At 42.9% G+C, this 22,131-nt stretch overlaps 1 long non-coding RNA gene across 3 annotated transcripts in view; it reads left to right on the forward strand.

Annotated features, from left to right (window-relative positions):
* LOC132338160 (uncharacterized) overlaps nucleotides 1–22,131 on the forward strand; it is a 118,124-nt gene that overhangs the window by 1,512 nt on the left and 94,481 nt on the right. The window contains exon 2 of one of the 3 annotated variants that reach the window (XR_009489396.1): nucleotides 19,212–19,316. The exons of the other annotated variants lie outside the window; for them this stretch is intronic. This is a non-coding gene — a long non-coding RNA (uncharacterized LOC132338160). The remainder of the gene's footprint in view (nucleotides 1–19,211; nucleotides 19,317–22,131) is intronic. 3 annotated transcript variants of the gene reach the window in all.

Here is a 22,131-nt window from a genome sequence, read left to right on the forward strand (position 1 = left end):
ACAAATAGACCATTACTTACAATCATTACCCAGTCATCATCCATCATACAGACTAGTTCTATTTTCCATGCACTAAATATGTCACAGGCCCCAAATTTGTCACTAATTGTACAAAAGGCCTGTGCAGGAGCCAGTAATTTGTTAATATAAGATATGGGACTTTGACTTTATCTCGAATTTCCAAATGTTACTGAGGCAGTTAAATTTTTTGTTTGTTTAAGAGGCAGCACAATCCTCAACTTTCTGTCACTTTTATGAAGCCATGTATAAGTCACAGCAATTCCTATGTTACAAAATTGCTTTCTTTTATAACTATAATAATACAATAAATTATTATTAATATATATAACTATATCAATAACTATAATAACTATAAAGTGCAATGCTGAAAACTATGGCCATTTCTTCCATTTATAGACAATTTTTTTCACTTGCATTTTGCTTACCTATTTGGCTCCCAACCAATTTAAACTGTTTCAGAATTGCTAATTTTTTCATCTTTGAAAAAGATGTGGCAGCAGAAGCAAAAACAAAACAGAGAAAAACTGAAAAAAAACAAAGTTTGAAGGTCCTACTCTCATTCTCAATTAATTTAGGCATTTACAACAAAACACAATAGAGCTGCAGGGTAATATAGGGGCAGGAACTGACCTCAAACTAATCTTTGCAGCCAGAATATCTGTAATTGTTACATTTTTTCATTTTCACCCTAGAAAACATAGAACCAAAATTTGCTCTTTAGTCCCTGCCCTGTGCAGGCTGGGGGGATGTTTCAGCTAGAAAAATGCCTTAAAAGGCATGATTCAAACTATTTCCCTTTATTTTTCCATGTAAAAGAAACACAGCTACAATGGTTAGCCACTGGCCAGTGTGAAAATGGGACAGTTTGACAATGTCTCTTTGCTTTAAGGAAATTTTACATTTTGTCTTGGAGGTTTTGGGAAATATGGGTGTGTTGTAAGACACCACTTGAACGTGAAAGATTTCCAAGTCTAGTTGAAATGTTAATTGGAATGTGTACATGCCAGCTATCAACATACATTCATACATAAGAGCAAACTGAGTGCCAACATCAGAGAAGTTCCTGATCTTTGAGCTCCTCTGGCCTGGTCTGGGTGTGAGCAACCATTGAACAAAGCTCTTTCTGGACCGGCTTATTCCCTCCCTGATCTCATAGTTTCCTGCAAGTTATTTTAGGGTTGGATTCAATGATCTTGAAGACCTTTTCCAGCCTAAATGGTTCTATGATTCTATTGGACTCCCTGGTGATCATACCCCGTTTTTCTTGGAGCTGCACAAAAGACTTCAATGGGAAGAGAAGCAGCACCAAGGGGCTGGGGCACACACAAAGTGCAGACTCCAGCTGTGATGTGGTTTGGATTTGCAGGGTGCTCCGTTGCAGGAAGGAATGATGAATCTGACTCCATGTTCTCAGAAGGCTAATTTATTTCTTTATGATATTATGTTATATTAAGGAATACTATACTAAACTATACTAAAGAAAACAGAAAGGATCCTTACAGAAGGCTAAAAAGTTAATAATGAAGCTTGTGACTCCTTCCAGAGTCTGAAACAGCTTGGCTGTGATTGGTCAATAAGTCAAAACAATTCACATGAAAGCAATGAAACAACCTTCTGTTGGTAAACAATCTCCAAACACATTCCAAAGGAGCAAAACACAGGAGAAGCAAATTAGATAACTATTGTTTTCCTTTTTCTCTGAGGCTTCTCAGCTTCCCAGGTGAAAAATCCTGGGCGAAGGGATTTTTCAGAAAATGTGAGTGTGACAATGTGGAGAGTGCTGTAACCTCCAGTTGCTCTCAGGCTCATAATCACCTGCCTCTCAACAGGTCTAATTTGTTGGGGCAGAGATCTGCTGAGGTGATTATGAAGCGTCCTGCTTCAGCAACAGCTTGGGTGTGGTGATCTTGGGAATCTCTGCAAGGAGCTCTCCAATGTAAAACATGCCCTGTAAACATGGATAACACATCCAGGAACAAGTGGAGATGATGCAAAGATGCCCCAGCCAAGATGCTCATGACTAGTTTGTCTTCCTCTCTCATTGCAAAGTCTGTGAGCTGCTAGTGAACAGACTTAAAGCATTGATCTACAGCCAAAGCTGACAGCACAGTGGGCAGTAGTGATCCTCCAAACCTCTGTGTAATATAAATTGTCTGCCATTCCCAGAGGTCATCTTGTCACTACACTCAGTAATTTATCTGCAGTTTGTCATGGAGCACCTGAAGAGTGTTACCAACCAATTAAATGTACATTTATATAGGCTAAGAATGACTTTTCATGCTGAAGCTGCTCACCCACCCCGTCAGCCTGGTCGTGACGTCACGGCAATTGAAGCCAGAGCTGTCCCTCAGATCTCCAGGTTGCTGTGACAGTGACCTGGGTCAGCCAGCACAGAGCTCAGGCCCTGACTGAATTTGCCAGGCCTTTCAAATAGGATTTTCTGCCAGTGCCAAATCCAAGCTATTGAAGCCTGGTTATTATTTAAATGCATTACCTAAGTTAATGTATTTAAAAGTACATTATGCCATGGTCAATGACAGAGGTACTCAGTCATGCCATTGTAAAGAGGATTAAGAAGTTAAAAAGGTAGGGCTACCAAGAGAAATGGTTTTCTTTTATCTTGTGATATTTTTCAAAGAAATAAATTTTTGGGGGGTTGTTTTAATCCTTCATGGTTACAAATATTGGAAGTGCTACTTAGGAAGGGAGGAAGTTACTCATCTCTGGTTCCTAGTAAAATCCACCCTGAAACCACCAAGATAAGATAATAATGACAAGATTTTTATGCTCAGCACAGACTCTGCTTTCTGAGTTGGTTAGAGCAGCACAAATAGCAATTTTGAGCACCCGTATTCTGAAGGGTGAATAATTCATATTCCTCCCTGTCCCCTGCTTTCCAGATTATGCTGATACTTTTTCATCGTGTTTGCTTGAGTCTGTGCATCTCTAAGTCATGTATATGCTGCCAGTTACCTTTCAGAGCCATGTGTAACGTGGCAGAGATTTGCTGGCTGAATGAGTGCTGTCAGAGTAGACAAATTCAAACCTTCGTGTGCTGGCCTTCAGCAGTGTCATCATGATGGATGGGAGACATCTCCTTCCTCACTCTGCAGATTGATCTGTTCCATTTAACAGTGTTTGGATAATGGTTACTTTGTACTCCAGGGGAATGGTTTTCTACTGTGTCCTTAAAGCTAGGGAAAAATTATATATATATATATATATATATATATATATATATATATATATATATACACACACGCACACACACACACACACATATATATATATATATCCCCAGAAGTACCCCAAAAAGTAATCTGGAAAACTTTGATCTTCATGAGTGCCAATAAAGTAAGAGAAGCTGAAGAGCTTCTCTTCACCACAGAATGACTTTTATCATGGAATTTCCTCCTGAAACCTGAGATCCTCTGCTCCCCTCAGTGTCACCAATCACACAGAAGCTTAAGTTTGAAAGTTCAGAGATGTAACTTCTTGGGAGCTCTCCTCTATGTCACAACCTCCCTTAAATGTGCCCACTTCCTTTCTCATCTGAAGTGTACATCCTCCACATAGAAAGTAATTCTATTTCAAATTCAATATTTCTGAATATGGAACATAATTTTGAGCTCAGAGTTGTGTTCTTGCCTTATACTTTTGAGTTTAGCAGCTTTCAGAGGATACTTGGTGGTAAGGTCTATGCTGAGCCAGGCCAGGTGTGCTGTTGCGAGGACAGCATGAGATTCACAGGACCTGAAATCTCTCCTTACTTGGTTCAGATGTCTAAACACAGGCCTCTAATGCAGTTTGGTTCCCTTCACATAATCCATCTGCCTTCCAGCTGCCTCTCCAGGAGGACACAGCTTTTCCATGGGCCCTATATCATCATGTCTGCCAGTGCAGTGTTATTATCTAGGTCAGCAGAAAAAGACTAAAACAGTCACCTGAAATGAAGTGGTGCAATTGTATAAAAGTGGCACTAGCCACCCTCATCAAAGCAGCTGGGTGTCACTGCAAGTGCCTTGCAAGTGGTGACAGAGAGGCACAGCCCACATCCCCTTCCCCAAAGCAGGGCTGCTCTGACAGTGCAGGTGGGTCCTGCTCACCAAGGGCAGCACCATGAGGACAGTGCCTTTGTGTGATGTGTCACAACAATTCCTCATTAATTTCTGTGTCGTCCTTTCAGCATGGGAAGCAGAATAGCTCTGCTTTTTCTTTTCACAGCACAGTTGCCTGCCTTTTCCTAGCTCTGTTTTTACCCTTTGAACAAAAAATGCATTTACAGTGATTTGTGCTTTAAGGTGAGTTGAGTTGATTAGAGCCATATTTTCTAATTGACATTTGCTTTGTCCTTGTTAGTTATCATTTGTAATATGCTATTGTCTTTAAGTGGTCATAATTATAAAAAAAAATAAAAATGGTTATGCACTTCCAGGAGTTTTCCAACCCATTACTACTAATTGAGAACATTGCTTAGTGTAAGCTCGACAACTGGCATACACCTAGAGAAGCTTCATTTCCCAGTCATTGCTGGTGTTCCCAGTGTAAGCTGTCCACAGGAGACACAAGCACTTTTTATTCCTCTTTTAAAACAAGTTTGTTCCCAGGGTGGAGAGTCTCTTGTCACTGGTTCAACAAACAGCAGGCAAATGGGGCAAAAAAAGGAAGATGATCTTGCAGTATGGGGTTCGGCTGTTTGTCTCTGCTTCCACACACGCTCAGGATGGTTCTTGCACGCTGGGCTTCAAAAGATGAGTCTGGACGCTAGGTTTTTTCAGTCTTCAGAATTGTTTATTGTTTCTTATCTAAAAAGTCCTTTCTCTGCCCGAAGGATCTGACCAGCACGGCAGCCAAAGGCACTCTGCCCACCCCCAAGGCAGCCGCATCTTTTATAACAAAAACGACGTATATCATATTTACCTTTTGTCCCCAATACCTATCACCCTCGTCACCAAGTACACCCTCACCCTCGACCAATCCCCAAATGCCAACACCACTGCAGAAGATGGAAGACAGGAAGAAGAAAGAAGAGCCTGGTGACACGCCCTGATTTCTCCATCTTGTCTCTACAACCCCCCTGTACTAAAACCCCAAAATTTGTGATTCACCCTATAATGATATCTTCCCTTCACCATTTACACCCGAGTGATTCTCACAGGTTCCATTTCCTCATACATCGGTGGCACATCTCTAGATGGATCAAAATCAAGCCACCAAGTGCTTTTGGCAACATTCCAAGACTCCCGAGCCCCCCAAGGGTTCTCTTGGTAGCTCTGGACATCAGGAGTGATGTGCTGAGCTCCCACATTGCAGTGGATACAGCATCCAGGTAACAATTGCTTTTGCTTCTTTTCCAGCTGTGTTTATTCTCCCAGATTTTAACATCTGCTTTTTTAGAAATTCAGGTTCTTTTGCTCTAAATTTCCCTGTCTTAACTCAGGTAAATTAAGCTTTCATTTCCTCAGCTGTTCTTCTGTTTCAATGGGGAGGAGCTTTGCCAGAGCAGAGGTAGCAAAAATTATTTTTCCAAAGAAAAATGCTCATTTCCTGAGGAAGTGTGCTTTGCACTCCCAGCTAAAGTAGCCATTTGACAGTCTTGCTGAAGATTTCTGCCTTCTGCATGCCATGTGAGTGAGGAAGATTTAATTAACTCTAATGCTATTAATTAATGCTATTTAATAGCAAAGCCATGATATATTACAATTTCTTGTTGCTACTGTTTTAATACTGTAATTATTCTTACAATAGTTTGTGGTTCAGTCCTTTTTCCTGTTGGTGTGTTAAACAAAGTTCCATTTGCTGTTATTTTGCCTTGATTCCTGCCTTTTGCTCATCCCCCCCACTAGTAACTGTATTTAGAATTACAAGGAGATATACAGAGGGGAAACCTGTCTGAACCAAATAGTTCAGAGTCAAAAACCAAAAAAAGACAAAAGAAAATAAAAGAGGCAACATAGGGAAATTCAAATATTGCTCTGGTGGGTTGCAAGCAGAAGCTTTGCCCAATTTTCTTCGCCTGTGCTGCTTCAGTTCAAGGGCTTGGATCAATAGAAAATCATTCACTGGCTCCACTGGGCTTTTGCTCAGGTCCTATGTACAATTCCACTGCCTAATGAGCTCTGGGAAGGGCAGCAAGCCGTGCAGGCAGATCCAGGCACAGGCTCTCGTAGCTCTCTCAGATGAACACAATGAGCAAAACTTTGCAGGTTTGAATAGCCACTGGGTTCACGTGAGGACATGTTCCACACATCAAGTGCACAGGCACCACAGTATAAAAGGACCTCTATTTTTAACATGGGCTTGTGTTTTTAAGTGAAATGACTCTCACAGTAACAGGCCTAACAGACCTTGAGCCAGGGCTGGCTCAAACCCTGGTGGGAGAGTGCACCTGATTTAAACACTTGCTTCTTCTGCCTTTTAGTAGGAAGCACAGGAAGAGCTGAGGTGCAAGAGCAGTGCTTGTGGCAGGATCTGCAGAACTCTTCACACTGCAAGTGAAAGCAAGAGCGGAAGAGCAGCCCTTTGAAATCCCCCCACCCTTCCTGTGTCTCAGCAAAGACTGCACAGAGACATAGAGAAGGGAGGTCCAAATGCAATTACCTTTACCACCAGGAAGAAGAGAAAAACCATGTCAGTAAACCAACACATTTTATCACCACCCTGTCTCCAGGTCCTACCAGGGCTCAGGTACAGTCCTGTGCAGTCAGAATTAAGGGGGACTTGCAATCTCAAGCAAGGCTGTAGGCACACCAGGAGTTGAGATTCATGTGGCTGCAAGCACCCTGGAAAGGCTTCACCAGGCTGTGAATCGACTATAGGTCACTTTCAGGGTCATTTTGATTATAGAAAAGATAAATGCTGGGTCACCTGTCAGAGCAGCAAGGGCAGTAGCTGTGCCAAAGGCTTTGCTGAGCTCATGCAAACCTGGATACAACTGCAGTGAGAAGAGAAGGTGTAAGGAAAAAGCCTGTGATGTGGCCATGAACAAACAGCAGCTGGGGCCACCTTAATGGCAAAAAAATAATTCTCCAATTCTTGTTTTATCTCATAAATTGCTCACGACTTTAAATAATTCCATTAAACTCCATTCCATCAACCTAAGATGAAAGCTTTCTTGTGACTTAGGATTTGCCCTGAATTTACTCAAAAATTCAGAATCTGGATCTTGATTGGCCTCCTCTTTCATTGTCACACTCTCAGAATGGCTGAGGCTTTGCTAACCAGGACAGTGGGAACTTAGGGCCCCAGCATGGCTGCTGGAAAATGGCCAGCAGAGGGTTGACCTGGCCTTGGGCAAGATGTATTTTCATCTCTGCAAAGCTCTTTGGAATTGGAATAACCTGGTAAAACAGAATCTCTCTCATTTGTGCCAGTCTTGACCAGGTTTTGATGGCCAATTCTTGTACATGAGTGCATGTGATCTGGTTGGGATAAAGCTGATTTTCTTCATAGTAGCTGGTGTAGAGCTCTTCTTTAGGTGCACAACCCAAATAATGATGGTTTTTTGACTGCAGAGCAGAGCTGAGACAGAGCCAAGGCCTCTTCTGTTCCTCACCCCACCCCACCAGCGAGGAGGCTGGGGGTGCACAAGGAATTGGGATGGGACACAGCAGGGACAGCTGACCTGTGCTGACCCAGGGGATATCCCACACCATATGGCATCATGCTCAGCACATAGCACTGGGGAAGAAGAAAGAGGGGGATCTTCAAAGTGATGGTGTTTGTCTTCTCCAGCATGGTGTGATGGAGCCCTGCTATCCTGGGATGGCTGAACACCTGCCTGCCCAAGGGAAGTGGTGAATAAATTTCTTGTTTTGCTCTGCCTGCATCTGCAGTTTATGTTTTACCTATTAAACTGTCTTCATCTCAGCCCACAAGTTTTCTCACTCTTCTGATTCTCTCTGACATCCCACCTGGGAATGAGAGAACTGCTGGCTGGGCTGAACTCACGACCCTTTGGGGAGCTTTTTGGTGCTCAGCTCTTGTGCATGCACGTGTCACTTTGGGGAGGGGAGCTCAGGAAAGTGCCAGTGCAGATCAGGAGCTCAGAGCCCCTTAGGCAGCACGGCTGCCAATTACTGGATGATGAAATTGCAGAGATCATGGCCAGCATTTGTGTGCTCAGGAGTTCACCTGGCAGTCAGATCTGACTGAACACAGCTGTTCCATCCTGAAAGACAGAGCAGGCGAATCAGGCTCTGCACACAAAGCCTGACAGCGGGTGCTCGCTTCCACAGTGAGCCAGGCTTTGAGGCAGCAGGAGGGAACTCTGAGCTCTGCCACCTGATGGGTTCATGCAGGGCTTCATCTGACTGTGGGGATCTGTGCAGGCTTGAGTCACACCTTTTGACAGCGCCTGTGTAAGCTGCCCTGGGAAGAATGAGACAGGCAGCTGCTTCCTGGTCCAGAGCAGGGAATAATGGCAGTGCTCACCCTGCCCTTCCTGGTGGCAAATGACATCTGTTACCTGCTGGCAGGACTCTGATGCTAATGAGGGACAGCTCTTCTGGTTATCTGTTTCCATGTCACAGCTCCTACCACCCTGGGGGCTGCATGTGGGATGTGTGCATTGAAACAGAATGTGCAAATTTAACAGTTCTCTTGCTTCTTACTGCTCCAGCCTGCAGTCATGGAAAGACACAGATGCAGATTCTCTGGACTTAGGAGGGTCTTGAAAAGTGCATTTTCTTCCTGAAATCCTCTATAATTTTGTTCTTCTCCAAGGCATTTAGCAAAGACTATGTGAAATCTGATTTGCCTGGCACAGTGGTGTCAGCCAGGCTGTGATTACTGAGCTGCCTACATGTCAGAGGATGGGAAAACTTTGCTTGGGATCAAGTCTTTGTGGTGTTTACAGAAGAGCTGAGCTTTCAGAAAGTTGTTAATCTATTTCTACTGCAAATAAGCCAGGTGAGCTTCCCAGTTGTTTGTATCCAGACTCTGAGATAAAGACCAAAGATGTGAGCAATAATTTTAAGTGTAGTATATGAAGCTATTGCTCTTTGCTAACTCCAACAATTCTCTTAAATCCTGGATGAGACTGGAGCTTCAAGGACAGCTGTGTGATGCTGATATACAATGAGAACACTTACCAGGTCAGGGGCTTCCCTCTTTCTGCTCCTCCATGTCACCTGCAGTGGCACAGGGTGGAGATACCAGTATATCCTTAGAAAAACAAACATCTGCACATGCAAGTGAGCTCTGGTCCTGCCCATGGACAGCAGACCTGTAACCTCGACCAGTTTTCATCCCTCTGTTCCTTCCTGGTATTCCCTTCTGCTTTGGTGGCTTGAAAGTGACAACATCTGTGAGTTATATGATTGTGGTTAGGTTCATCTTGTTCAAAGAAAATTGAAAATCATATCTGAAAACTGCTTTCTGGGAAAGCATAATGGGTTACAAAGTAAATAATCAATTTTCATTACAATGATTGTTTTAATAAGATGTCATTATGGTGTCCTCATGTTTCACTGATGCACACTGCACACACTTATGTGAGGGATTGCCTCCCCTTTCCCTGCTCCTCCCTTTCAAAATACAATTGCTGGCAGAATGGGGCTGATTGAAAATCAAGCAGGATGTTGTGCTCTTTAATACCCACAGAGCTCAAACTGACACTGGAAAACCCTTTGTACAGCATCCAGCTGATGTGCCTTGGAGCTGATTTGGAATGGACTCCCGTTGGATGGGAAGGAAGCCTAAATCCAAAGCACTTTGAAATCAAAGAGGATCTTAGAGTGGCTTTAATGGATTTGAATCAGGCCTCTGCCCAAGCTGAGACTGCCACAGGGAGCTGGAGTCGTGCTGCAGAGTGCTGTGAGGGTGGTCACAAGTCCTTAGTGGGCCTGGGATGCTCTCACCAAGCCTTACCTGGGCTGCAAAAGGAAGGATATGAGAGGAGAAAGATGAGATCCTGGGAGAAATAGGGACAAACAGGGAGAATACACTTCCCTGAGTCCCAGGGGGAAAAGCAGGTGAGGTGCTCAGCTGGGCACCCCAGGAGTTCCCAAGGGGCTTCTGTGCTGGGATCAGCTAAAGTCAAGGGCAAGCATTGACTGGCTCAAATCAAGAACAACCCCAAAACCTATGTGCATGCCTTCATGCAGGTATCAGCTGCCTTTAAAGGAACATCCACCCAAAAATAGGATTGTAGGGTAAGCAAATTATTCAATATATGTCATCCAGTCCTCAGTAAATTCCTCTGAGTCTGCACTTTCAGTCTTTGCTAAGGCATGATGAGTGATCCCCTGCAATGAATGATGGCTGGGTGTCTGAGATGGGAGACATTCTCATTAAGGACCAGCTTCAGTGCTGAATTATTCCTCCTCACCTCAGTGTAGCATGTTCTTACACCTAGAGTCCAGGAATAAGGTGTGAAATGCTCCTGAGAATTGTTGCTGCTCTGTGTCTCTAGGGTGATGTTCAGCATATTTTCCTCTCTGAGGGTGTATGGGCAGGGTGAAATGTCCAAGGTACTATGGCAGTGCTGGCTTGTGTATAAACATGTTCTAATTCATGCAATTATTCAAAATCCATCCCCTTTGAAATTTTCAATGTTTTCAGAATTTTCATGAGTTTTCAGCTCAGAATGTGAATTTTTTTCCTCCTTTATTTAGACTGATAAAAAAAAAAAAAACCCAGCTTATTTCTTTGCTCTTCTTCTTTCTTCCTTCCATTTATTTCTTCAGCAGCAGAGGTGGGGAAGGCCCAGATCCCTGCAATGTGCAGCCCCAGGCATCCCAGCTGGCCCCAGCAAGGAGATACTTTGAGGGCTGGGAGCTGCTCAGAGCACCAGGCACATTCCATCAAGTTCCTCGTTGGAATGAAAAGCTGAAGTGGCTTCTCTGTGTAGGGAGGACTGAAACCAGATCCTGCTATTAAGTTTGTTAAATGGAAATGCAATGATTTATGAGGGAGGGAGTGAACCCTCAGAAAGAATTCAGTAGTAATAACGCTGGGTGAACAGCAGTGTGGCAAGGCTTCAGAAGGAAATGATCTGTTAAAAAAATAAAATAAAAAAACCCCACACATTGAAAAAACCCTAGATAAGCAAAGCAACTAGATGTGAACCTGATAAAAACTTTAATTATTTCTAATGAGATCAGCAAAGCAAGCAAAGGACTGAAGTGGAACTCATCTGATATGACCAATAAGCAGCACAGGCAATATCCTTTAACAGTCATGCTTGAGGAGTTCAAAGCCATGCAATGTGTTTAGCCACACACCAGTACTGCTGGCAGATGTGGAACTAAATCCTAGGGATTTCCTTGGGAAAAAAAGAGTCATTCAAATGTCTCCATATATTTGTATTTTTCTGGAACAGATGTCAAAATTGGAAGGGTACTCGATGTTTTAGGTGAGTACTGTATTGAACACTGTAGGGTCACAGTGCCATTAAAAAAGTTTGGCTTATTAATGATACCAATTTTAGCCATTTTGCAAAAGCAATACTGTGACTAGAGTTTGTCCTGTAAGAAAAGGGGTGAGGATGTCTGGTCATGGCTTTGCATGTGTTTAAATCTTACTCAAGAGTATTCACTTATTAAAAAAAGAAAATAAAGCAAATAGAGGGGGGCCACGGTGGATTTCCACATTACTCTGCTGTGTGCCCATGGAATCATGGCAATGAATGCTGCAGACCAAACCAGGCCTTAATGAAATGAAAGACCCAGAGCTGAAAGAGAGCTGCTTGTATGAACATTTCCAGTCCTTGTCCATCCCCTGATTTCCCTTGGACAACAGGCAGCTCACAAGGTCACTTCAGTCAGGTCCTCAGCCAGGAGAGGAGCCCCAGATCCTGAGAAAAGAAGGAATAAAAAAAGCAATAGCTCTGAGAGAATAACCACATATTGCTCTCAACTATATTAACCCATAGAAATGTGTATAAAGATCTGGCTCTGGGCTCTGACTCAGGGAGAACTGCTGTGATTAGCCAGACTCCTGGAAAATAATAATGGCTCACTGCAAAATGGAAGGAAACTTTTTTATGGGTTTTATTGCTTTTTTTAAGAGGGTAGGATACCTCCCCTTGCATTCCCTTGCCTCTGTGGTTTTTCATCACTGGACTTTTAATATTGCAACTACATCACTTCCCACACACATATGCACTTTTTTCCCCTGTTGGTTGATTTTATTTCTCCAGCCACTCCACACTGTGTCACACTGTGTATAAAATGGAATATCTACTTTTGCTACTGCCCTGAGAGCAGCATGGCATCCTGCTTAACAGCTGTGGCCACTAATTCACTGCAACTGCAGTCTGTCTTCTCAGCATCAGCTACATTTCTTTTCCATATGTTAACTTCCTTTCAGCTTAATTTTCCCTTTACCCAGCAGTAACATTGAGTAACTGTGTTGGGCTGTATTCAAATGCAAATTAACATCCCCTTCTGCCCATTAACTCTGCTGTTTCTTGTCTAGCCAAAGCAACTGGAAACAAGCATGCATCTTGGTTCAGTGGTCAGACAGAGGGGCCCTGTCTGGGCTGGGATTGCTGTTCATCTCCAAGAGCAGACACAAAACAGCAGGCTGCAGAAAGGAGAGGTCCTTCATCAAGATGTTTCTTGTCAAATAACCCCTGAACTCCAGCCATTGAGCAACACCGTGGCTCTCTTGAACTTCTCTGTTTGACTTGTAATTCACACAGTGACTGTGCTTGCTCTAGATTGGAAACATCCAGTGGATTGACATCCAGAAACCTTTAGATAAAGTATGGGGAAGGGAAGATGTCACTGAGCAAGGCATATGACTCAAATCTTTAAAATTTTTAAGCTACAGGAACCTTTAAACAGAGCAGCCTGGCAGAAAGCAAGTTCCCCAAAAGTAGGAATATGGGCATGAATGCTGAGAGCATGAAGGGAGTGGATGGGGGAAGAGAAGAAAATAGATAAAAAGTTCATTTTTATTTTTACATTCTTGGGAACCTTTGGGGTATCTTTCTTTCACAGCTCTTTTTTTTTTTTTTCAGGAGTTAGAAACACTAGCACCATTTCAGGAAGGAAAAAGTGGTGTAATTCCTTTGAACCCCCACCTCCCAAAAAAATTGATCTCCACACATGAGAGCCCCTAGCACCAAAAATTCCTACATATTTCTTCATACCTATGCAACCCTGAGCCTCATTTGAATTTGTTTCCCACTCCAGTGCTTAACCTTCAATCACCTGCTGGTCTCACCTTTCCCCCTCCAGCACAGGCATGGGCAGTGTGTGTAGAGAACATTACTCCATGCTAAGCAAATCTTACATTTTGCAAAGAACATTTTTTTTAGTTTTCTATCTTTTTCTGCATCCTATTTGGAAAAAAAGTTTTAGTTTGAGTTGGTTTCTTCCCTTTGAAAATCCTAAAAGAGAAAGTGGTATAAGAAAAGGGACAATATCCAGCACTTAGGGGCCTTCAATGCATAATAAACAAAGCTGTGAAGCAAATCTATGGTTCTTGAACCCATCCTGAGAGTAGGTGAAGCTTAGTTGTTGGCAGGCATGCTCTGTGGATGCAGTGCATTGGTTAAAAAAGGATAGGCACAACTTTGCTGACCACAGTTCCAGCTGGCTGAGCTGGTAACGGCAGTCGTTCAGTCAGGAGGCATGAAAAAGAATTTCTCCCTTCAAAGTAAGCCCTTCAACACTGATCAGGAATCTCAGATTTCAAAACACTTGCAAAAAGTTATGTGCAAAAGGGTTTGCACGCCAAAATGAAATGAGAAAAGGTATTTACCTACTGCATGAACAATGAATAGATAAGAGATAATTGTAATCAGGTCACAAAGAGGAAGGGAAGAAAATACTCCTGGAATAAATTATTTGCCATGAAAAGAAATCACATCTCCTTGGAAAACCCACACCTTTGAGTTCATGATGGGTAAAAAGACAGTTGTTTAAATTTCCCATTTCTGAGTTCAGAGCGTTACTTCTGTTCACCTTCGTGACCATTTCATGCGTAAGAAGCCTGTTCCTCCTTCCAGTGCAGAGTAATGAACGTGTCAGCCCAGATAACTGCTGAAATTCAGCCATCTGCAAGATGTTGCCATGGAAAGAGCCTGTTGCACAGGAGTTTTTGGCTGTGGATATTGTTCTGGAGATTGCACTTTCTGTGCAATCTCCAGGACCTTGTGGTTTTGGTGCCCTTTGGAGAGAGTGAATTCCATGGCAGATCACTGCAGTTGTTTAACCTTAGGCACTCAAAAAAGCAAAGGCAACACTTTTTCAGTCCAAATGTGTGATACCAGAGAAGGAAGTTTTGTTACAACATGATGAAAACAAATTTTCTGGACAAAGATGTGAGAAGCTAATCCGACAATGGCTGAAAGAAATCAAACAAGTGTTGCACAAAGCAGAACACCTTTTATCTCTGACCTACCCAAAAAGGACAAGTATAAACTAAAGGCAGGAAAAACAACCCTTGTCCTTCTGGCCTTTCTTATCTTTTAAGAGAGGCAGCAACTAGGTTCCCAGCTTTGAAGCCAATCAAGTGATGGGTCTGCTAAAACTGATTAGCACATGCCTGCATGCTGGGACATCGATGGAAAGAGAGCTGGGAACACAGCCCTCTGAAGTGGAAAGGGCTGGAAACCTCTGAGGCTGTGGGATCACAGAGGGACACGTAGATCCCCTCTGTCAGCTGCAGCAGTGAGAGTGAGCAAAATGCAGGAATAGTATTTCATGCTGCTGAATGTGCATATCTCATTTGCATCTGCAGCATTCCCCGTCCTCCAGCTCTGAGCTCTCAGTGCACCCTGAACCCCTGGAGTCCCCCTCATCCAGAGACTCATTTCTGACAGGGCCTGGCATCAAATGTGTCAGATGAAGTGAAAAGAAACCTCATAATGAAGAATAATGGAATAACCGGCCAGAGTGAAAGTTTCTTCCTAACAGCCTGTGATAAATTCAATAAAAGCAGAGCACAAAACAAGGAAAAGAGAGAGGAAATTTGCAGCAGGATTAGCCCTGCTGTGGCTGCAGAGTCCCAGCCACCAAGAGCCAGAGAGCAGCAGCAATACCAGGGTGCTGCTCTCGCACTGCAGGACACAAATAACTCCCACTGCAACCAATGACATTTATTCAGGCCCTGTGGCAATTAAATGGAGCCTCCTGTCTGCTTTCCTCAGCGTTGCTGTTGCAGGCAGGTCAGTGGGGGTGCAGCACTTGTGTGTGTGTGTAATTTGTGCTCTCAGTTTGAGAACACTCAGCTGTCATGACAAACTGCAGAATCCTTGTCAGCACAGGAAAGGGGCTGCAGGTCCCTGTCAGAGGGAGAGCCTGAGCCACAGGGCTGTGTGCAGCCATTGGGAGGCTTTGCTTGGCTCCATTCCCGTTTTCTCTCCTGCTGCCAGGTCAGCTCATTCAATGAAGCCCTCTCAAGTGCTCTTCCTTGGTCTCCCTTGCGTTTTGAGGTAGAAAAAGCCTTTTTATTTGAGGTTCCTCTCTTGCCCTACATACCCAGCTATCAGCCCCACATTAGGATGTAGGGAATGTCAGGCAGGCATCCAGACTGTGGGCTAAGAGAACCTCATGCTGCTTCTAAAAAGGCTGAGAGCTTTACTCTAGGGCCAAGGAACAGGTCTCCACGGCTTTGCTTGAGCTTGGGAAGCAGAATTTCTCTTGGAAATGAGATTTGGGAGCAAATGCTGGAGGACAACATCTGAATTCAAAGCCCTCTGGACAATGGGGGAAGAAATCCAGAATAGCACAAGTATCAGGGATATTCTGTGGTAAAAGTACAGCAGGGTAAATGATTGCTCAGGAGGTTCTTGGGAAAGGCAGCTGTCTGGTTTTAAATAGTTCAAAAGGCTCATCTAAAAATCAGATCAAGATTTGGCTGAAAGTTTTTAAATAGGTAAGATAAAATGTATTCTGGGTAAAACCTGAAATACTTTGCTGTGGCAGAAAAAATTCTAAAAGCTTCTGACTACACCAGAAAACCATACTGGTGATTTTTTTTGTTTGTTTGTTTTTGTTTTGATGGGGGTTTTGTTGTTTTGGGTTTTTGGGTTTTTTTGTTTGTTATTGGGTTTTGCTTGTTTGGGTTTTTGGTTTTTGTTGTTGTTGTTGTTTTTGTTCTGGGCAGTGAAGCACATGGAGATAGAGTTTATACCAGTTATGAGTTAATTTGTCAGTACCAGAGAGGCTTAGGCTGAACAAGATCAAGGCTCTCATTCCAGAAAAGCTGTACCTATACACAGATATATTTACTCTGGTTGAAATAAATAATTAAAGGAGGGAAGCTGCTATATCATAACCAGACTCACTCCTAAGTAGATATGCTGAGAGATATAGAAAGTGGAATTTCTCTTCTTGTACTGGATCAGAAAAGTTTCCTTCCTTCTCCCCTTCCTCTTTCCTCCTCTCTGAAAATCCCTTCAATTCACCAGGTAGGAGCTGTGTGGGAACAGCTGAATTCCAAGGGGTTTAGATGATGGGGAAGAAGGGAGGGAGGGAGGGAAGTAGCTGCTGAAGGGACTTAGCAAAACTCAGGAGCCTTCTCCCCACACCATTTCCCCAGTCTCTCATCTGCCTTGCTCTTTCCTGGTACTGAAATGCATCAGAAATAATAAAAATCTTGAATTAAAATAGACACAGTTGCACTTTCTCCAAATCCCTGTCTGGTCACATCTGTTCCAGAATTTATAGCAGTGCCTTGAATCAATTTAGTCAATATCAGCTGCAGAATTTCAGGGTTTTTCAGGTAGAGCAAAAAGCCACTGTGTAGAACCCTTAAATTACTATAGCACTTTTTTATTAATTTAGCTTCACTGCACTGAAAAATAGTGAAATAAATCCCAAATGCTCTGAAAAATAAAATGAAGGCTCAGACACTCTGAAACTGTAATAGCTTAGCTGGAAGTGTGAATTTAAACCAATAGAAACCCTCTTGTAAATGTTATTAGTCATCTAGAGCACTGACTGATGGAGGACATTTCACTGGAAAAACCCTACTTCTTGCACATATAAGGTGACTCTGAACTGAATTAAATTTTTCATAATCTAGAAAATATTAAACTGCATGAAAACTTTCCTTGTTCCATCCAAGAGAGTTTTGGCTGAGGGAGTTGCCTATGAATAATTTCCTTTAAGAGTTTTGTCCTTTATCTCGGGGCAATCCTGTTATTGTAGATTAATATTGCTATTTAGATTAACTATTAACTTCTTTCAATTTAGGCTAAAGGAGAGAGCAGTGCCCCCATGGCAGTTTGCTTGGGTTGAACTGCTGCCCCTGTGTATCTGAGCACCACACAGGACTTTTTCCACATTAAAATGGAAGCTGTGTCTGCAGTGATGTGAGCACAGCAGACAGGAGCAGATACCTCTGTGGTCTAAAACGAGCTCAGTGTAACCATAACTTTGCAGAAGTTCCAGCTGTTGGCATTCCCATCCTCCACCAAATCTGCACCCAGACAAGGTGGAATGTGACAGATGTGACAAATCTTGGTGTGGGTGGGCACCGGGAGGCATCTGGAATGTCAGAGTGGCTCCTGCAACCAGACCTGGCCAGATGTGAGCTGCTCTGACTGGGCATCCCCCCTGCAGTCACATCTCCTGGGGGGTGGAGATGATCTTTGGACAAGGGGACTTGTTTTACTGATTTTACATGTGCAACAGCTGGATAAATCCACTTTAGTTGCAGCAGTTTTGAAAGAAATGTTTATAGTACAAATGAGGATAAGGACCAGGCTTACACCAAAAAATAAATCCCAGCAGGTCTACTCTGAATTTCACTAAATAAATGATGACTGTAAGGACAAATCTACTTAGCAATCCAAAGGGTGACAGATGCACAATCCATCTTACTTTAACAAACTGTAATAATATTCATGGTTTATTACATTAGGTACTTTTTCCAAACATCTAATCACAACATAAACAGGAAGGAATTTCTTTCTGAGCCCTGAAATGTTACTGCAGAATTTCTGTTAGTTTAATTTAGGGAGATGAGTTGCTTTTACTTCGAAATGTTTGTACTGTTATTTCCAGAAGGAAGAAGAGAGTGCTTGATGAGTCCAAAGTGTAGTCAGGACAAAATATATACTAGTATGATATATCTTATGAGTCTCTCCATGCATTTGTAAAAGCCATCCATCACCAGACTGAAGGGAGAGACCAGTGGTCAGCTGGTGGCTGTAAATCTGTCCAGTTCTGTAACTCACTCTAGCCAGATGCAGAAAGCCCAGGAGCAAACTCTGCCCCGTGTAAAAAATTAGCAGGGTGTTGCTCATGTGCCTCATCAATCACAGAGTCTAAAAGCAAAGGCATCCATTCCACAGATCTAAATAAACAAATGACCAGGCATTACTGAGACTGTTGTTTAAGCAGACAAGCAGGTAAAGTATTAGGAATTTTTATTCTGATGAGCACAAAGTACCAAAAGAGTCAAACTCATTTTATTTATATCTTTAAAGGTCAATGCCTGATTCTTGTCCAAATGCTCTGAAGAAATTTTGTTTCCTGAAAGAAAATATTCAGGATCTTGATAAGACCTGGGATTATTTCACCTCTTTTTAGCCACCTGTAAAGGATGCACCTTCTGTAAACCAATCACTTCATTTTCCTCTGTAATTATCAAGAGGAGCAGTTCAGCAAAGCTGACACCTCTGGTTCCTTTTCTCTGCTGGTGGTGGAGGGAACACATACTACAAATATAGACAGCCTGCCTAACTCTCAGATGCTCAGTGCTGTCCAGTACCTGCTTTGTTGGGTTTCAGCTACCCCAAATCTACTTTTGTGACCCCTGGGGAGCCTTTGCATAACCAGCATCTGCCTCGCTGCAGCTGCAGCAGCTGGAAAGGGGCTGTCATTAGGGCTCTGTCACTGACTGAGCGGGCAGGAAGCAGGCAGAGGATGAAGTGCCTCAGTGCACTTATGTCCTACTTAAGTCTCATCTCAGACACTGGACTTCCCCTACACCCTTTCTCACTGAAAATTTAGCAGTTTGCAAAGGGAGCTTCCTCCATGTCACAGAGAGATGCTGAGTCAAGATGTCACTGAGAATCCTTTCTGAAAAACAGGATGTCACACGTACCACTCCCTCCCTTTGGTTCTGCAAGATAACTCCATCTCTTTATGCTCCTACAAAAGTTTAAGGGACAGAAGAAGTACTTAAAGTAACCTCTGGCAACTTGAGCCTGTTTTGAGTCTGGGCAATTTCCATCCTCTGCATTGTATTGTTCAAGCATTTAATATTTATATTCTGCCTCTTAGACCTCTCAAGATATTCCCTCTACCAGAACTCAAAGGGAGAAGCTGCTAAAATGAAACTGCTTTTCTCCAGTTCTCCAGAATCTTACTGGGGAAATACAGGACAAGGTAGGTTCCTGACTTTGTTCTGTTCACATGGGAAAAAGCAGGGAGGAGGGGTGAGGAGGATACAAATACTGAACACCTCTACTCATCTCAGAGGGCCTTACTGCTGCTTCCTTATTTGCCAGACAAGTTTTACTTCTGCACTTTTGCCTTTACATGTTGCAAAATTTAGTCTCTGATGCAATTAGATTCAACACCCATCCTGCATCCAATCCTCACTCTACTCAGGACAAAGTGATGGTTTATTACCACATTTACTTGTTTTTTGTGTTCCCACTCCTGAATCTTCCCTCATGCTCCAATTCCATGTGCACTTGTTGTTTCTTGTCCTGTTGTTAATCCTTCACAATCCTTATTCACACACTTCTACCACTTACAGCTTCTGACAGGGCCACAGTCACAGCCCGAACAAGGCATCACAAAGCCCAAGTTAAAGGTGCCCTCTTTCTCAATCCATTTGTGTTTTACACATTGAACCACACAATGTGCTTTTTCAAACTGCTGACAACAAGTGACTGCATTTCCAGCATTTAGCATTTCAGAGTTTAGCAAATTTCATGGATGAAAACCCTTCATGTCCAATTTGAATAAGTGGGGAATGCAGATGCAGTTGTCCTGTGTCTTTATGAACTCCATGAAGTGCCAGATGACCAGTCACTCTAATCACTACATGAGTTTGGCAGCATTTGCTTTCTGAGGAGGGATTATGCCCAAAGAGATTGTGCCCAAAGAAAAATGATCTGCATGAAAATGCACTCAATTATAAACTGCCACAGCAGAAATGGAACCTGACAGCCCAGCTGCCCCAAAGGACTTCTGCATACATCACTGAGCAGAAGAAATAGTTCTAAGGACCTGCTCATAAAATTCACTGACAGGTACCAAAGCATACTCTGATTTTCAGAAACAGTTGGTTCCCAAGTAGCTTTCAAGGGGGCAAGGGGAAGTACTGGATATGCAGGGCATTGGAGAGAAGAATTTGGCGCAATCAACATTTCCAACCATTTGCAACCATCCAGAGATCAGATGCACTTAAAGGGAAATGTGTGTGTGTGTTGAGAGTTCCTGTTGCAGAGAATGAGACTCTGCCAGACAAAAACACACATCTTCTACCTTTCTCTTATTAAATCCTTTATGCAGTGATTGAAGCAGCCAGGTATTGAGCTCCTTGTCCTTTCCTTAAGGAATAAGATGCCAGATACCAAAAATGCCTGACGCCACAAATGCCTGACACCGCGTCATGCACCGGCAGTGGCAGATGAAGGGAGTAACTTTCTTCTGCTACAAGATCTGTGATGTGAAAAGTCATTGCCTATCATAAGGCAGCCACACTCACCATGGTAGCAAAGCAACACTCAAAAGTACAGCAGAGATATTGTAAAAGAGTGTTGCTCACCAGCATTCATCTGTTTCCAGAGAAAAGCTAACAAGTGTGGTAATAAGGATGGAAACTCTACAGAATGATCGTGGAGAATGAAGGAAAGAAAATGGTGCAAAACTCAATTATCTCTTCTAAAGAAAAATAAATGTCATGAAATAAGTCAGATGGAAATATTGTCCAAACTACCATCATGATAAATATTGTGCATGCATAAGGAGCAATGCTATTGGGAAATACTACTTAATTTGGAAAAATATCCAAACCAAAACCAATTAGCAAAAAGAATAGATGTTTATGTTAAAGACCAAAAATACTGAAGTAAATAGGGGTCTGAAAAGAACTAAATCCTAGAAAAACACCAGAAAATATTAAGTACAACAGGAAACTGCATGGAAGACATCAATACAAGAGATAGGGCAGACAAAGAATTAGAGCAGTGGGACTGAGGATGAGCCAGTGAATACATTGACAATGGCACGATGAAAGGCAGAAAGAGATTCTAGGGACCTGAGGGCCATGGAGGCTGTGGAATCATTGGGTGCAGCAGCAGGACTAACTGTGCTTGTAGGGTGTTGCACTAACATAGTTTAAACATTTTTGACACCCAGTCTGATCTGTTCAGAGATGAATGAAGCCTCATGACATCTCTCATATCTCATCCCCTAAGTACTCTAGGCAGGAAAACCAGAGGATCTTTTAGGCTGGTTGAGAAGACAGGGAGGTTATTCCAAAGAATAGGAAGAGATCAGTGATGTGGTTGTGGGACTTTCAAATGGTCTGAGTGCACAGATGCTGCTGAAGGATGCCAAATCTTCTCTTGTCACACAATCATCCAAAGAAACCTGATCCCAGTGTTGCCTATGAATCAGTCATAATGAAGACCAAAATTTATTGGAGACACACAGACAAGACTGAGGATCACAGCAGAGAGCCAAAATGAAAATGTGGACAGTAAGAAAAAAAAAAATTAAAAAACCCCCAGGCAACAAGACATGTAGCTTGTCATTTATCCTAGTTGACATGTCAAGCTGTGGGACACCAGGGAGCGTGACCAGAAACATTCTCAGTGCTAAAAAGACTTCTGTCTATAAACACATATTTCAAAGCAATGAGCATCTACACGACAAATTTGAGCTAGAAACAGTATAGTCTGAGCCTGGCAAATTGTCTGGATCCATTTGATTTGCTGGTCTCAACAGAAGAGCAGCAGCCAGGATGACAAAGGCAAGGTAGCAGTGCAGTGTGAGAAAGCAGCAGGCAACCAAATCTGAATTGTCTGGAAGCTGCTGTATGCAGAAGAGTTAATAAAGTCAGTAAACTTTACCAGGCTCTAAGAACACACCCAGTGTGCTCAGCATTCTCTGCTGGGTGTCTTTGTTCCACTGGCTATGCCCAGGCCCTCCTGTCTGTGTATGACAAGGAGGGTAGGGCTGTGTT

The sequence above is a fragment of the Haemorhous mexicanus genome, chromosome 1, assembly GCF_027477595.1.
Source record: "Haemorhous mexicanus isolate bHaeMex1 chromosome 1, bHaeMex1.pri, whole genome shotgun sequence".
Classification (NCBI taxonomy): Eukaryota; Metazoa; Chordata; class Aves; order Passeriformes; family Fringillidae; genus Haemorhous; species Haemorhous mexicanus.